Genomic DNA, 17,383 nt, shown 5'->3' with positions numbered 1-17,383 from the left:
ATTCGTCAATCACCTGTGGGGTGTCAAGGCCCACTATACCCCTTGTTACATTCTGTGAGGGGTGTAGTTTCCAAAATGGGGTCACACTTCAGTATTTATTTTTTTGCGTTTATGTCAGAACCGCTGTAAAATCAGCCACCCCTGTGCAAATCACCAATTCGGGCCTCAAACATACATAGTGCACTCTCACTCCTGAGCCTTGTTTTGCGCCCGCAGAACATTTTACACCCACATATGGGGTATTTCTGTACTCAGGAGAAATTGCGTTACATATTTTGGGGGTCTTTTTTTCCTTTTACCTCTTGTGAAAATAAAAAGTATGGGGCAACATCAGCATGTTAATGTAAAATTTTTTAATTTTTTACACTAACAGGCTGGTGTAGACCCCAAGTTTTCCTTTTGATAAGGGGTAAAAGGAGAAAAAGCCCCCCAAAATTTGTAGTGCAATTGAAAAATAATCCTTTTCGGATGTTTGAGACAGATGAGGATGACGGTAAGAGACGAAAAAGCTGTTTAGCAGGAATACTAAGGCTGAGCCATAAACCGACATCCTTGTGTCCAAATTTAAGATTGGGGTAAACTGCTTACTTTTGGCAAAAATTCATGTCATAACTAAACCAAGAGTTTCCACCAAAAGTTTTAAAAGGCTAAAGGATAATCTCAAGGTGACGGAATAAACCTGAGCAGAGTTGTGGCTTCCTTTCTCCCGTAACAACATAGATTCTTCAAACAGATTAAGAAATACCAGAAGTAGCTTAAACAGAAAAGGTTGGAAAAGAAGGGGTTAAAGCAATATTAGAAGTAGGAGAGAGTTGAGGAGGGTTAATAGACATCTCACTAATTGTGCCTTCTCGAGCTGATGACCTGGGATCTTCAACTGACTGGTCCTGGAGAGGCTGTCTGTTAGTAGGGACAGCCATTGGTAAAGATGACTTCAGTTGTTGCTGGGATCCTCTACGCCTGCTACCGTTAGGAGCAGCGGGAGGCGGAGTATACCCAGTTCTGGACCTCCTATTCCTCCTGCTACTGCTCCTTGTGGCTCTCCTGGGGAACCGTTCGGCAGGAGGAGCGGTCAAAATACCAGATTGACCAGCGAAAGTGCCAGCAGAGCTAAGATAGGCCCCGCCTCTGGATCGATGGCACCAATGGAGGATGGCCGGGAGGTTGATGGGCGGTCAGCAGAAGGAAGGATGTCATCAGTGAGGGACGCGGAGTCTAGGCAGCGGCGCAGCCAGGGTAAACCTCCCTCGGCTTCAGCTCTGGACAAGAGCTGATGAAAAATGTCATCCATGAGGAAGAAGAAATGGAGGCAGAAAAAGCGAGGTCCTCTTCTTCTTGATCCGAAGACTTGAATGACATTACCAGTCCGTCGCCCGCTATATAAAAGGGAAAAACGCCAGCAGCACGGGTGCTGCAGCCAATCCTAGAAGGGAGAAAGTAACTACCTGCCAGCCACCCGAGGTATCTGCAGTTAAGGTTTAACTGATAAAATCCCAGATGGCAAATGCAGAAGAATTAAAGGGGGCAGCAAGCATCAAACCAGGACCAGTAATGGTTCATGTTTTCATGTGGCCCCCCTTCTGCATTTGTCCTGGGGGTCCTTATAATAAATTGAACTGTAACATATTCAACAGGAAACATTTATATCTGCATTTGAGGGATGAGGTTGTACACAGCAGCTCAGAGTGTGAGCAGTTGGGAGAGTATACATTGAGGGCAGCTCACACAGGCTGTAGACAGGGAAGAAAGCAGACACAATGCAGCTTGTAGAGGTTTGTGTACATGTTTAGTAACAAATTGGAGCAGTTTTGCAACATCTGGAGGTCCACAAGTTGTAGACCACTGTCCTATACTTTACATTGCACGGATCCCTCAACATATGATGGTTTCAACAAACGATGGTCCATTTGGAACGGATTACCATCGTATGTTGAGGGAACACTGTATCAGAGGGTTTAAAAATAAATGAAGATTTTAGATGCAAAGATAGTATTACTAACTCATGGTAACCACTAGCATGTAACCACTAGCATGTAACCACTAGCATGTAAAAATTGATTTGCTCCATTTCATAGGTGTTCATAGCCTTTATGACCCATGATGGTCATTTAACCCACTAGATGCCACCATTCATAGTGATCTAGGCAGTTAGATGACGGATGCTGGACCTTTCATGTATCCGATTGACCACCTTCTTCTGAAGGCCTCCATGGTTAGATCTGCTTATATAGAAATAGTAGATTATTAGAATGACAGTACGGTGCAATGTATAAGTGATATAGTGAACACATGTATATGACTAAAAATGTAATAAAATAAAAAAAGTAAGAAAAAGCTTTTAAAAAATAAAAAAAGCCCCATATTAAAGGAGTTTTGTAGTGAAGCATAACTTATCCCCTATCCAAAGAATAGGAGATAAGTTATAGATTGCAGGGGGTCTGACTGCTGGGACCCACCCCAATCTCCTGAATAAAAGAGGTAATGCCAAAATTGTGTTGTTTTTTTTTGTCAATTTGTGGTGGCCACGGGTGAGGTCCGCAGCCACCGCTACGCTGGGGTTAGCTACTTGGTTCTTGGGGCGGTTATGAACCCAGGATCGGATGATATTAACCCTTAATGTCACGTGACGCCACTGTAGTCTTGGTATCTCCCGGGGTACTACAGGTCCAGGGAACTCCGTCTCCCCACAGGCTAGCAAGGAAAGAATTGACTCCACACTAGGTTGCAGTTTAACGGAGGCTATACTAACTTGAAGATAGGTGGTACAATCTCCACAGCGCTCAACCAAAGTCTCCCAAAGGGTTAACAGACAGTCTCTAGAGGACCACACAGCTCGCAGTGCCTGGACTTGATGTTGCATATATGCTTGGCTCTTACGGCCGGACTAGGAGTTTTAGGTCTGCGCTATATTAGGCTTGAGATTAAAGTCACTTACTGAAGTGTCGGTAGATTTGTGGTTTTTCGCTGGAAGATAATGAATTGTCCTTTAGGAATTCTCTGATCAAGGCTGAAGTAAAGGCTGGATATTTCTCCACTCTGTACTCTGACTGAAATGAGTTGATGATTCTTCACTCTGAACTCAACTTCTCTCCTGAACTCCTGCACTCCACTCAGCTTCTCTCCACACCTGAACTCCACACCTGAACTCCACCTCTGAACTTGCTCGGACCTCCACTCTGTACTCTGAACTCCACACCACTCTTCTACTCCTACTCCACTCCAGAACTCCTCTACACAGGAAATGCCACCCCTTATAAGGGAAGGCTGAACTAAAGCCCATTGGTCAGGCAGCTGTGGATCATAGAGTTGTCTGTATCCCCTTTAGGATTTACAATAAAGTTACATACAAGTAATAACATAATATAACACCTTACACAAACGTTTAGTCTAGCCCTCAGTCCTCCACTCTCACATACCCTGACTGAACATAAGGTTGCTAGGTAACATATTTAAAGCTACAGACACCTTGTCACGATTCGGCTTCCAGGTAGTGGATCCTCTGTGTCAGCGAGGGATTGGCGTGGACCGTGCTAGTGGACCGGTTCTAAGAGGCTACTGGTATTCACCAGAGCCCGCCGCAAAGCGGGATGGTCTTGCTGCGGCAGTAGCAACCAGGTCGTATCCACTAGCAACGGCTCTACCTCGCAGACTGCTGAGAAGGCGTGGGACAGAAGGACTAGGCAGAGGCAAGGTCAGACGTAGCAGAAGGTCGGGGGCAGGCGGCAAGGTTCGTAGTCAGGATGGGTAGCAGAAGTTCAGGTACACAGGCTTTGGACACACTAAACGCTTTCACTGGCACAAGGCAACAAGATCCGGCAAGGGAGTGCATGGGAGGAGGTCAGATAAAGGCAGGGAGCAGGTGGAAGCCAATTAAGCTAATTGGGCCAGGCACCAATCATTGGTGCACTGGCCCTTTAAGTCTCAGGGAGCTGGCGCGCGCGCGCCCTAGAGAGCGGAGCCGTGCGCGCCAGCACATGACAGCAGGGGACGGGAACGGGTAAGTGACCTGGGATGCGATTCGCGAGCGGGCGCGTCCCGCTGTGCGAATCGCATCCCCAACGGCCATGACAGTGCAGCGCTCCCGGTCAGCGGGACTGACCGGGGAGCTGCAGGGAGAAAGACGCCGTGAGCGCTCCGGGGAGGAGCGGGGACCCGGAGCGCTAGGCGTAACAGTACCCCCCCCTTAGGTCTCCCCTTTTTTTTGTCCGGTGACTGCCTCCCCTGGGATGAGGACACCGGGAAGGAATGGATGGTTTCCTCAATGGCAGGCAGTACAGCAGGAGTAGGAATGGGGAGGGAGGGCAGAGGGTGAAGCTTGGCACGGGGCAGGGAGACACAAGGACGGGAGCCATGAGGAGGCACAGAGGCTTGCCTGACGGGACTGGGAGGGGGGGAGAGGCACTTCCTGTGGCAGGCAGAGTCCCAGTTCCTGATCTCCCCGGTGGTCCAATCAATGGTGGGGGAATGAAGCCGGAGCCAAGGCAGACCGAGGAGGACCTCAGAGGTACAGTTGGGGAGAATGAAGAACTCAATCCTCTCAAGGTGGGGTCCAATAGACATGAGGAGGGGCTCTGTGCGGTAACGCACGGTGCAGTCCAATCTGGCTCCGTTGACCGCGGAAATGTAGAGCGGCTTGACGAGACGGGTCACCGGGATGCTGAATTTATTAACAAACGACTCCAAAATAAAATTTCCAGAGGCACCGGAGTCCAAGCAGGCCACGGCTGAGAGGGAGGAGTTGGCTGAAGAAGAAATCCGCACGGGCACCGTGAGACGTGGAGGAGCAGACTTGGAACCAAGAGACGCCACACCCACGTGAGCTGGGTGCGTGTGTGCGTTTCCCAGGCGTGGAGGACGGATAGGGCAATCCACCAAGAAATGCTCGGTACTGGCACAGTAAAGACAGAGATTTTCTTCCCTACGGCGATTCCTCTCTTCCTGGGTCAGGCGAGACTTATCCACTTGCATGGCCTCCTCGGCGGGAGGCCCAGGCGTAGATTGCAACGGATACTGTGGGAGAGGTGCCCAGAGATCTAAGTCTTTTTCCTGGCGGAGCTCTTGGTGTCGCTCAGAAAAACGCATGTCAATGCGGGTAGCTAGATGGATGAGTTCTTGCAGATTGGCAGGAATCTCTCGTGCGGCCAGCACATCCTTGATGCGACTGGATAGGCCTTTTTTAAAGGTCGCGCAGAGAGCCTCGTTATTCCATGATAACTCGGAGGCAAGAGTACGAAATTGGATGGCGTACTCGCCCACTGAAGAATTACCCTGGACCAGGTTCAACAGGGCAGTCTCGGCAGAAGAAGCTCGGGCTGGCTTCTCGAAGACACTCCGGAGTTCAGCGAAGAAGGCCTGGACTGTGGCTGTGGCAGGATCATTGCGGTCCCAGAGCGGTGTGGCCCAAGACAAGGCCTTTCCTGAAAGAAGGCTTACTACGAACGCCACCTTAGACCGTTCTGAAGGAAACAAGTCCGACAACATCTCCATATGCAGGGAACACTGAGACAAAAATCCACGGCAGAGTTTAGAGTCCCCATCAAATTTGTCCGGCAGGGACAAGCGGAGGTTAGGAGCGGCCACTCGCTGCGGAGGAGGTGCAGGAGCTGGCGGAGGAGATGGTTGCTGCTGTAGCAGAGGCAGAAGTTGCTGTAACATGGCGGTCAACTGCGACAGCTGCTGTCCTTGTTGGGCAATCTGCTGCAATTGCTGAGCGACCACCGTGGGAAGATCAGCGAGACTTGGCAGCGGCACCTCAGCGGGATCCATGGCCGGATCTACTGTCACGATTCGGCTTCCAGGTAGTGGATCCTCTGTGTCAGCGAGGGATTGGCGTGGACCGTGCTAGTGGACCGGTTCTAAGAGGCTACTGGTATTCACCAGAGCCCGCCGCAAAGCGGGATGGTCTTGCTGCGGCAGTAGCAACCAGGTCGTATCCACTAGCAACGGCTCTACCTCGCAGACTGCTGAGAAGGCGTGGGACAGAAGGACTAGGCAGAGGCAAGGTCAGACGTAGCAGAAGGTCGGGGGCAGGCGGCAAGGTTCGTAGTCAGGATGGGTAGCAGAAGTTCAGGTACACAGGCTTTGGACACACTAAACGCTTTCACTGGCACAAGGCAACAAGATCCGGCAAGGGAGTGCATGGGAGGAGGTCAGATAAAGGCAGGGAGCAGGTGGAAGCCAATTAAGCTAATTGGGCCAGGCACCAATCATTGGTGCACTGGCCCTTTAAGTCTCAGGGAGCTGGCGCGCGCGCGCCCTAGAGAGCGGAGCCGCGCGCGCCAGCACATGACAGCAGGGGACGGGAACGGGTAAGTGACCTGGGATGCGATTCGCGAGCGGGCGCGTCCCGCTGTGCGAATCGCATCCCCAACGGCCATGTCAGTGCAGCGCTCCCGGTCAGCGGGACTGACCGGGGAGCTGCAGGGAGAAAGACGCCGTGAGCGCTCCGGGGAGGAGCGGGGACCCGGAGCGCTAGGCGTAACACACCTAATAACAGATTATTAAGTTATAACAGTGCAAATACACATTAGAAATGGTTGAGTCCCTGCAGGGGAGCCCCCAGGACACTGGAGGTCTCAATCTGACAGGGCCTAAAATACCTTGACACAATGTACCTGTACTGGGACACCACAAATTTACATCCCACAAAACATTTAATAAAAAGCGATCAAAAACTCCCATATACCCAAAAATTGAACCAGTAAAGCTACAGATCACAGCCCAAAAAAAATATAATAAATAAAGCTGTAGAATAGTAAAAGAAAAAATTCTTACTCAACAGTTATACACTATATAAATTGGATATTGCTGTAATTGCTCTGCCACGCATGTCAGTATTACGAATCAATGAATGACGTAAAAAAATATACCCCGAAATTTGAAGAATTGCAGATTTCTTCTTCTTTACTTTCATTCCATGGTTAATTTTAGATTTGGTTTAACAGTATATTTTAGGGTAAAATTGTGCCTTTACCAAGTACAATTGGTGCCACAAAAAAATAACCCTCCACATGGCTCTGTCAATGGAAAAAATAAAAAAGTTACAGAAAATCAGGAGGAGAAAAATAACATAAAAAAACGAAAAAAGTTTTCCTTAAAGGGTTAACAATAACAATATCAAACAAGTCAGCAAGGACCTGGCATCCGTCTCCTGTTCTCCACAGATTAGGTGTCACGTAAGCTGGTGCGTGAACAAGCACAGCACATCAGATTCAGGGAGGAAGTAAATGCAAGGTGAGTAAGGACGGGCTCAGTGTTTGCTCAGACACACCCTTTGCTTAGTATTGGAAGTCAGAATAAGTGAGCAGCAAAACAGAGGGATCTGTGAGCCAAATACAGAAGCTAGACACATAAAAAAGACATGTAAAGAATCTTCATGACCTAGGGAGTAACACACACTTTAAAGTTGTATACACACACGTAAAAGAAATACATGAGTTTGGGGTATTGTGGCTGTAATGTGGACATAAAATATGGCCGCCTTACAGCTGCTTGAAGACAACGATAAAGCGTGAAACGGCTGTCATCTCTTTGGTGCACATTTTGTCCATGTGCGTCTCCCCCCCGTGCTGTATGTCAGTATGATACTCTAAAATAAAGAAAATTCTGCTGGATTTGGTGAGTGACGCTATTTATTCTCCATTTGGATTTGCTCAAGATTGGCCTTCTTTATCCTCCCCCGTCTACAAGGACCTTTAGATGATAGGGTTTCTGTTACGTACTTACGTGTCCTTGTTCTTCTGGCGGGTCCTGCCTCACTTGGTTGCCCCGGCAGTGTTTCGGAGTCTCTTTTCAGCAGTAGAGGTCGGTTCATCACCAGCGCGTCATGGGGGAGATTTATCAAAACCTGTCCAGAGGAAAAGTTGCCCAGTTGCCCATAGCAACCAATCAGATCGCTGCTTTCATTTTTAACAAGGCCTCTGCAAAATGAAAGCAGCGATCTGATTGGTTGCTATGGGCAACTGGGCAACTTTTCCTCTGGACAGGTTTTGATAAATCTCCCCCTATGTGTTCAGGCCACAGTCTATCACTGACATCTGTTGGCCCCAGATGTTTGGATTGAGCTCACCAGCGTTCCTGTATGTTTTGCGGACTGGACATGACTATTTACCTTTACTTCCGGCCCCTTCCTTTGTCTGCTGACTTGGTTTTGAGGTTCCCTCCGCACGTTATTAGGATCTGCCTTTGGTTCTGATTCGGTACTGTTTCTGTCCTCCTGGTTCTTACTCTCTGGCCTGTTTCCTTGCCTTCTGGTTGCTGTTTCTGTCTCTGACCTACCTGCCTGGTTATGACCCAGTCTTTCTCTATATAGTGCAGCCCCACGCATAGAGAGTTCAGAGACCATCCCCAGTTCCCTCTGCCATTCATCCCTGACCTATTTAACACGACATATTACAGTAGTCCCTCAAGTTACAATATTAATTGGTTCCAGGACGACCATTGTATGTTGAAACCATTGTATGTTGAGACCAGAACTCTATGGAAACCTGGCAATTGGTTCTGAAGTCCCCAAAATGTCATCCAAAAATAGGAAAAAGTGAGGATTAACCCCTTAAGGACCAAGGACGTGCTTAAGGACCAAGGTCCTGCTCCCGTGATATAACGCGGGGTTACACAGTAACCCCGCATCATATCACGGCGGGCCAGGCGTCATAGTGAAGCCGGGACCCGCCGCTAACCCTTTAGCCGCGTGCTCAAACCTATATAAGTAGGGTATCATTTAAACCGTATGGACCTACAGAATAAAGATAAGGTGTCATTTTTACCGAAAAATGTACTACGTAGAGACGGAAGCCCCCAAAAGTTACAAGATGGCTTTTTTTTTTTTTTCAATTTTGTCGCACAATGATTTTTTTTTTCGTTTCACCGTAGATTTTTGGGCAAAATGACTGACGTCATTACAAAGTAGAATTGGTGGCGCAAAAAATAAGCAATCATATGGATTTTTAGGTGCAAAATTGAAAGAGTTATGATTTTTTTAAAGGCAAGGAGCAAAAAACGAAAATGCAAAAACGGAAAAAAAACCCGGTCCTTAAGGGGTTAAAGAAAAATAAATAGATAACTAATACAGATAAAGCATATAAAAGTAAGAAAGATCTGCTGGGAGCTGTAAATCAAAGTCTATGTCAGTGTTTCCCAACCAGGGTGCCTCCAGCTGTTGCAAAACTACAACTCCCAGCATGCCCGGACAGCCGTTGGCTGTCCGGGCATGCTGGGAGTTGTAGTTTTGCAACAGCTGGAGGCACCATGGTTGGGAAACAATGGTTTATGTAGAGGACAGGAGCTTCTTCAGGGTCCTATACAGAACACACAGTGTCCCAAATTGAGCCGCCCTTACTTGGTGTCCAAAGGAGCAGCTAACCCTGGCACAGGTAAGGAGTAGTACAGAACTTGTAGTTCCACCCTGTACTGTAGGGGGCGCTACCAGACACAAGTCAGTGCATGCACTTCAGTAATACAGGTAATTTACCAGTAAAATGCCCATTCTGATTGGTCAGTTCCTCCAGTCGTGACACGTTTCACAGATCTATACTGTCTGTACATTGTATGTTGAGTCTGGTTTCAAGTTACAATGGTCCAGAAAAGACCATTGTATGTTGAAACTATTGTATGTTGAGGCCATTGTAAGTTGAGGGATCAGTGTACAGGAATGATAAAGCTATATTGCGTCGGTTCTTAACGTGTGAATTATTAAAGGGGTACTCGGCTGCTCAGCGTTTGGAACAAACTGTTCCGAACCATGGAGGCGGTGCCGGGAGCTTGTGACATCATAGCCCCACCCCCCTCATGATGCCACACCCCGCCCCCTTCAATGCAAGTCTTTGTTCCGAACGCTGAGCAGCGGAGTACCCCTTTAAGGTGCCAGGACTTTCCATTTGATTTTTTTTTTTTATTCAAAGATTAAAAGTTTAGAAAGAAAGGGTGGTTCAATCCACAAAAATAGAAGAGAAACGGGTGCTATTCAGTGTTAAATTACACAGTAAAGACAAAGCAACACTGAATTATAGTAGCACACCAGAAATTATACAAATAATCAAATCTTTATTGTACAAAAAATTCTTGTATACAAGACATGTATCACACATATCAAGTAACAATGGACGAAAACAATTAAAACGTCTCACTAGGAGCCAAAGCACAACCCTGGGGAGGGGCCATGACACCCCCCCCCCCCCCCCCCCCCCCCCAGCAGCTAGATATTGGCACCTGTCCTCAAAAACTATAAGGGAAATATATATATTTCACTTATAGTTTTTGAGGATTGGAGCCAATTTCTAGCTGAGGGGGTTCATGGCCCCTCTCCAGGGTTGTGCTTTGGCTCCTAGTGAGACGTTTTAATAGTTTTTATCCATTGTCCCTTTATATGTGTGATACATATTTTTTTTTTGTACAATAAAGATTTGATTGTTTATTAAAAGATGAACTTGCAGTAGAGATACGGGATCAGATAACATACAAGTGCCAAAAAGCTGAGTATGAAGGGTGGGCGGATGGTCCTATCACAATGTATCAAGTAGGGTCACCTGAGTCGGCACAATGGTTTACAAAACTTGACCTAGGAGGGGCCTATAATCTCATTCACAAAGGGCCACATTGAATACTCGGTCATGTTTTTCAGGCTAAGCAATACACCGGCAGTGTTCTAGAATTTGGTGAAGAAAATGTTTCGGGATTTACCTTGGTAAGTTAAAGGGGTACTCCGGCCCTGGGGACCCCCGCATGCCTCTCATTCAGCACCCACCTTTCTCAGCTTCACCGAGTGATGATCACTCCGTGTCTGAAGACTCGCGACCACGGGGCCGGAGTGTCGTGACGTCACGCCCCCCCCCTCAATGCAAGCCTATGGGAGGGGGCGTGACGGCCGTCACGCCCCCTCCCATAGACTTGCATTGAGGGGGCAGGACTCCCGGTATCACATATCTTATCCCCTATGCTTCGGATAGGGGATAAGATGTCTTTGGGACGGAGTACCCCATTAATTGTGGTGGATTGGGATTTATTCCCATGACTGGTCCTCCCATGTACAACATGCACAGACACTTTTTTAGGATTTTCTCTTTATTATCACAAGTTCATGAAGAATTTATTTAAATATTTATTTATATACAAAATCAGCTTCCCATTATATGCCGCTTCAGGTGACCCTATTTGATGCATTGTGATAGGACCAACTGACCACCCGGCATACTCTGCTCTTTTGCATCTGTTATCTGATCTGAATGCCGTATCTCTATCGCTTTATCATTTCAGCCTAAGTGTTAGAACAGGTAGTGCAAATAAGTCTAAAGTTAATGATTAACCTCTGACTCAAAACATATCAAAAGTCCTGGCACCTTAATAATGGAAACATTAAGAGGCTGACGCAATATAGCTTTATAGTTCCTGTAATATGTCCTAATCTAATCATCCATAATATACCTTCATTAACAAGCAAACAATATGTGAATGACGGGACCACGGGGTGTAGCGGTGTAGGTGTATAGGGCAGATGGTATTAACCCCAGGGGCAAGATTTTATTAACCCCCAATGTTCGTGACGCCAGAGTGATTTTTGGGTATCTGGAACAACCCAAACGATATCTCCGCTATCCCAATGGCTAGGCAGTGAAATGAGAGTCCACAACCAGGTTATGGTTTAACGGAGGCTTTACTGAGGTCAGACAGGTGTTATAGTCTCTACAGCTCGGCCGGAATCCCAGAGAGGTGGCCCGGAACACAGAAGGACCTCGCAGCTTGCTGGAACCAATTATACTTGTAATGGACTTTATATAATTGACTTTAGGCTGGACTAGACTGTAGGTAGTGACAGCAGACATAGACTTGACTTACTGGAAGTGACGGTAGATTTGAGGCCTTCCAGGTGCTGGACACCAGCACTGAGACATCTGGTCTCTATACTTCTCAGCAAAGGTCTGGTGTAAGAGAGAGATTGCTATGGCTCCCCCTCTTATAAAGGGGGGCTGAGCCAGAAGCCCATAGGTCAAGCTGCGGGTCATGTGTTAAGCTGGTGCCCTCTAGGTAACATGTGAACATAACATGTGACATCTCAAAGGTCCTTTAGACAATTACATTAAAGGAGTACTCCGGCGCGCACTTTTTTCCTTTTATCCCGTCCGGGCTACAAAATAAAAGAAAACACACTTTCTCTTACCTGCCAACGAGCCCCCGGAGCTCTGGTACACTCCGGTACAGGTGTTCGGTCCCCGGGCTGTATTCTTCTTACTTCCTGTTAGCCCAGCACGTCACACGGAGCTTCAGCCTATCACCGGCCGAGGCGGGACATAGCTTTGCATGGATAAGCGTAATAGGGGGTTGATTGCTGAAGCTTGTAGCTCAGGCTTGGAGCAATCAAACGCCGATCGGACGTGACGGAACAAGGTGAGGGGTCCTCCGCTCGCGTCCTAGCTGATCGGGACATCGCGATTTTATCACGATAGTCCCGATCAGCCTGACTGAGCTGCCGGGAAGCTTTTACTTTTGTTTTGGACACTGCGATCAACTTTGAAGGGTTAATAGTGCGCGGCACAACGATTTGTGCCGCGCGCTATTAGCCCAGGGTCCCGGCTATCATTAGACCGACCCGGTATGATGCGAGGTCACGGCGTGACCCCGTTTTCAATACTGGGACCGGGCGCAGGGCATACAGGTATGCCCTGCATCCATAAGAGGTTAAAGGGGTATTCTGGCCTTAGACATCTTATCCCAGGGGTCCCCCCAAGATCTCTGTGCAGCCTCTGGCATTCTGAGACCAAAACGTAATATAACAGCCACGCCCCCTTGGGACATCACACCACACCCCCTTTCCCTCCGCTGCTCCTGAGACGAGATGTAACGTGACTCCATGGCCACGCCCCCTAATGATGTCATGCCACGCTCCCTCCGTTCATGTCTATGGGAGGGGTGTGACGACCATCATGTCCCCCTCTTATAGACATGAATGGAGGGAGCAGGTCGTGATGTCATGAGGGGCGTGGCCGTGACATCAAGTCTCGGTCTCTGTAGCAGCGCCCAACACAGAATGCCAGGGGCTGCACAGAGATCGGGGGGGGGGGGGGGTCACAACGGCGAGACCCCTGTGATCAGACATTTTATCCCCTATCCTTTGGAATACCCCTTTAGGGTACATTCACACGTACAGGATCCTGTGCAGATTTGATGCGCAGGATTTGTAACTGCAGATTAGAAGCTGTGCATCAAATCTGCACAGAATACTGTACGTGTGCACAGGGCGCCATAGCAACAGGGGCGCCGGGCGGCCGACACAGCTCGCAGTGTAACAGGCCGGTGTGAGGTGGAATTTCGCGCCCCCGGGAAAACTTGCGTCCGCTCATCCCCCAGCCCTCCGAAGATTTCTGAAGCTAGAGCTGGGGGAGGTCAGAGCAAGGGGAGAGAGAAGGTACACGCCCCCTCCCCTCATTACCCCTCCCTGAGCTCGGGAGGAAGCAGGTCTGCACGGGGAGAAAAAAATTATGTTCGGCGCTCACTTTTCTTATTTTATCCGTTCCGGGCTGAAAAATAAAAGAAAAAAAACTTTCTCTTACCTGCCTACGCTCCCCCGGTGCTCCGGTACAGGTGTTCGGTCCCAGGGCTGTATTCTTCTTACTTCCTGTTAGCCCGCCACGTCACACGGAGCTTCAACCTATCACCGGCCGCAGCGATGTCCCGCCTCGGCTGGCTAACAGGAAGTAAGAAGAATACAGCCCGGGGACCGAACACCTGTTCCGGAGCACCGGGGGAGCGTAGGCAGGTAAGAGAAAGCTTATTTTCTTTGTTTTTGCAGCCCGGAACGGATACAATAAGAAAAGTGAGCACCGGACATGTCCTTTAAGTACAGGTATGAAATAAATTAAATTGTATCAACATTGCAGAGCGGATATGTAGAGGGGAACTGATAGGAACTCACCGGATTGCTGCGGAGGTATAAGCATAGAAATCGGCATATAGCCGTGTGAAGGGGTGTCTGGAGAGGCGACCTGTAGTCGCTGGAGGCATGTTGGGGCACTGGAGTGAAGCCGCATTATATGTGTAAAGGAAGTGATGTCACTTCTGGTTTCAGCGTGGCCGCAACTAGCGGTCAAACAGGGTAAAGGGGCACATATGCAGGGTGTCGATGGGCTTTCTGGCGCAGGGTATATCAAGGGAATGAAGGTAATTACTGTAGGAATGGTTACCTGTATGCCGGGCAGCGCAAGCATCGATCCGGTGCGAAAACCGGAAGTGCGGCGGTCACGTGATGCGGCCCGTGGAACGCAGTGTGCGCAACACTGTATACAGATAGCGGTGTAGGGCCGGAAGTGAGGCAAGTGGAACGCAACCTGCGTTCCACAATGTAAAGTACTGTGAACTGGAAGCATGCATATATGGAAAGGACCAGGAATCTGATAAAACCACTGAATAAAGAATACCGTATATACTCGAGTATAAGCCAAGTTTTACAGCACGATTTTTCGTGCTGAAAACACCCACCTCGGCTTATACTCGAGTGAACAAAAAAACTTTCTGGCCTGTCAATCCCTTCAGTGGTCTTCAACGTGCGGACCTCCAGATGTTGCAAAACTACAACTCCCAGCATGCCCGGACAGCCATCGGCTGTCCGGGCATGCTGGGAGTTGTAGTTTTGAAACATCTGGAGGTCCGCAGGTTGAAGACCACTGCCCGGGCCTTCATCATCATCCAGACCCCCCTTTTGTTTTCTACTCCCCTCCCCTCAGTGGGAAGGAAGGGTGAGCTGGTCCGGGCCACCTATGCTGCAGGGACCGTCCGGTGGGGAGGGCTAGTAGTTCTGGGCTGTCCATCTTCACCAGGGGGGGCTTCTTCTCCGCTCCGGCCCCGGACTAGTGACGCTGCATTGACGCCACCGCGCAGGGACGTTCATGCGCACGGACGTGATGTGCGCGTCGTCGTCAAGGCAACGTCACTACTCCGGGGCCGGAGCGGAGAAGAAGCCCCCCCTGGTGAAGATGGACAGCCCGGAACTACTAGCCCTCCCCATCGGACGGTCCCTGCAGCATAGGTGGCCCGGACCAGCTCACCCTTCCTTCCCACTGAGGGGAGGGGAGTAGAAAACTAAAGGGGGGTCTGGATGATGATGAAGGCCCGGGCAGTGGTCTTCAACCTGCGGACCTCCAGATGTTTCAAAACTACAACTCCCAGCATGCTCAGACAGCCGATGGATGTCCTGGCATGCTGGGAGTTGTAGTTTTGCAACATCTGGAGGTCCGCAGGTGATGATGAAGGGGGGGGGGGGGATGAAGACGGGGGTGTTAATGACGGGGTCTGGATGATGACGGGGTGATGATGACGGGGGTGATGATGACGGGGGTCTGGATGATGACAGGCGGTGATGATGAAGGGGGTGATGATGACGGGGGTGATGATGACGGGGGTCTGGATGATGACAGGCGGTGATGATGAAGGGGGTGATGATGACGGGGTGATGATGATGGGGGTATTAATGACGGAGTCTGGATGATGACAGGCGGTGATGATGAAGGGGGGATGATGACGGGGTGATGATGATGGGGTGATGATGACGGGGTGATGATGACAGGTGATGATGACGGGAGTGTTGATGGCGGGGGTCTGGATGATGACAGGGTGATGATGACAGGGGTCTGGATGATGACAGGGTAAGGATGAAGGGGGGGATGATGACAGGGTGATGATGATGAGGGTGTTAATGATGGGGGTCTGGATGATGACATGGGGGGATGATGTATTTCCCACCCTAGGCTTATAGTTGAGTCAATAACTTTTCCTGGGTTTTTGGGGTGAAATTATGGGCCTCGGCTTATATTCGGGAATATACTGTAAGTGAAATGTAAAAGGGAAGAAAATAGTAATAGAATGGAAATAATATAGTAATAAATGAGAAATAAAAGAAAAAGAAGAAGAGGAATAGGTGAAGGAATAAATTAGATATAATGGATAAATAGAGAGGGGAAAAAAAAAGTATGTAGAAAAAAGGGGGGCAAAAGGAGGATGCTGTATATTGAGAACAGATAAGTAAATATGAAGAACAGAGAGTAGAAACCTCAGGAAGAGGGGGGGGGGAAACAAGGAAAAGTGAAGATAAAAGGGTATATAGCAGAAAGCCATATATAAGAGGGTAAATAGGAGAAAGCCGTAAGAAAAAAGGAACAAAAGTAAATATAATGGCAGAAAAAGGAGAGACGTTCACTGGTGGAAGAAAAAGATATTATAGGAGGAAAAACAAAAGTGAAGTATATATAAGAGGGTCTATAATAGAAGGCCGTAAGGTAACAGGGATAAACGAAAATGAAATGGCGGAAAAAAGGAGAGAAGTCCACTGGTAATAGGAAGAAATAATGGGAGAAAAAATGAATAGAAATAAAAGAAACAATGATAGTCAGAAAATAGGAGTGTAGACACAGGTAGTGGAAAAAGATACCAATAACCAAAAAAGGATACGAGATTAAGTGAACCTCCGCAGCATTGATTTGGATGTAGCTTCTTCATCGAATCTAGGGATAGAGAAAGAGAAAAATATCATCAATATGTTAAAACAACTAAAAATAAAGGCACTTTACATATTGGTAATGTCATATTTCCTATTGAGTCCATGCGGTTCCAATGTTTGTAATTTGTGAATCCAAAATGTCTCTCTTAATTTTAACAATTTTACTCTATTACCCCCTCTCCAGTTTCAGTGAATTTGTTCCAGGACTTGGAATCTGAGTTGAGTCGGGGTGGGGTTATGTGAATCAAAGTGATGGGGAACCGGTAAGAGTAGATTTTTCCTTCTGATGGTAGATTTATGCTATGAGATACGATCCCGTATCTTCTGCGTGGTTTCCCCAACAAATGCTAAACTGCATGAACATTTCAGTAGATAGATAACATAGTTAGAATCACAGGTAAAAAAAAAAAACTTTCAAGGGGATAGGCATGAAAGGGGACTTAAATTCGTCCACAGTGGGGAGTGCCCTATGGAGTAACGGCCAATGCTTTTTAATTATGCCATGTACTTTGTACGCAAAGGGATGATATGAGTGTACAAACGGTATACAGGTTGTGTCACTGTGTGGTCTGGGAGTTCTGGTTTGTTTGGCTTTAGTAACAACTCGCTCAGGGTAACCTCTTGCTCTAAATTTGGATGACGTTTCTTCAATACGTTGTATCTGAACCATGGGATCGCTGACTATGCGTCTGACTCTGTGGAATTGTGATATGGGAAGTGACTTTGGGATGGTAACTGGTATACAAGAGTAAATTATTACAGTCTGTTGGTTTAGTGTATAAATCGGTAGTCAGTTGTCCGGAGGGGTCTACCAAAACTGTAGTGTCCAGGAAATCTATATGGTCTGTGTTATGATGAATGATGAATTGTAATTTGGGCCAAATGGAATTAATGTCCTGGTGG

The 17,383-nt window shown here is 48.0% G+C and overlaps 1 protein-coding gene across 1 annotated transcript in view; it reads right to left on the bottom strand.

Annotated features, from left to right (window-relative positions):
- Positions 1–8,131, bottom strand: part of B3GALT5 (beta-1,3-galactosyltransferase 5) — a 120,579-nt gene extending 112,448 nt beyond the window's left edge. The window contains exon 1 of the mRNA XM_056559692.1: positions 8,111–8,131. The gene's annotated coding sequence lies outside the window, so the exon portion shown is untranslated. The remainder of the gene's footprint in view (positions 1–8,110) is intronic.
- Between the last annotated feature and the right edge of the window lie 9,252 nt (positions 8,132–17,383).

This window comes from Hyla sarda, chromosome 2, assembly GCF_029499605.1.
Source record: "Hyla sarda isolate aHylSar1 chromosome 2, aHylSar1.hap1, whole genome shotgun sequence".
Taxonomy (NCBI): domain Eukaryota; kingdom Metazoa; phylum Chordata; class Amphibia; order Anura; family Hylidae; genus Hyla; species Hyla sarda.
The sequence above is the reverse complement of the archived record's forward strand: the minus strand, read 5'-3'. Positions and strand labels throughout refer to the sequence as shown.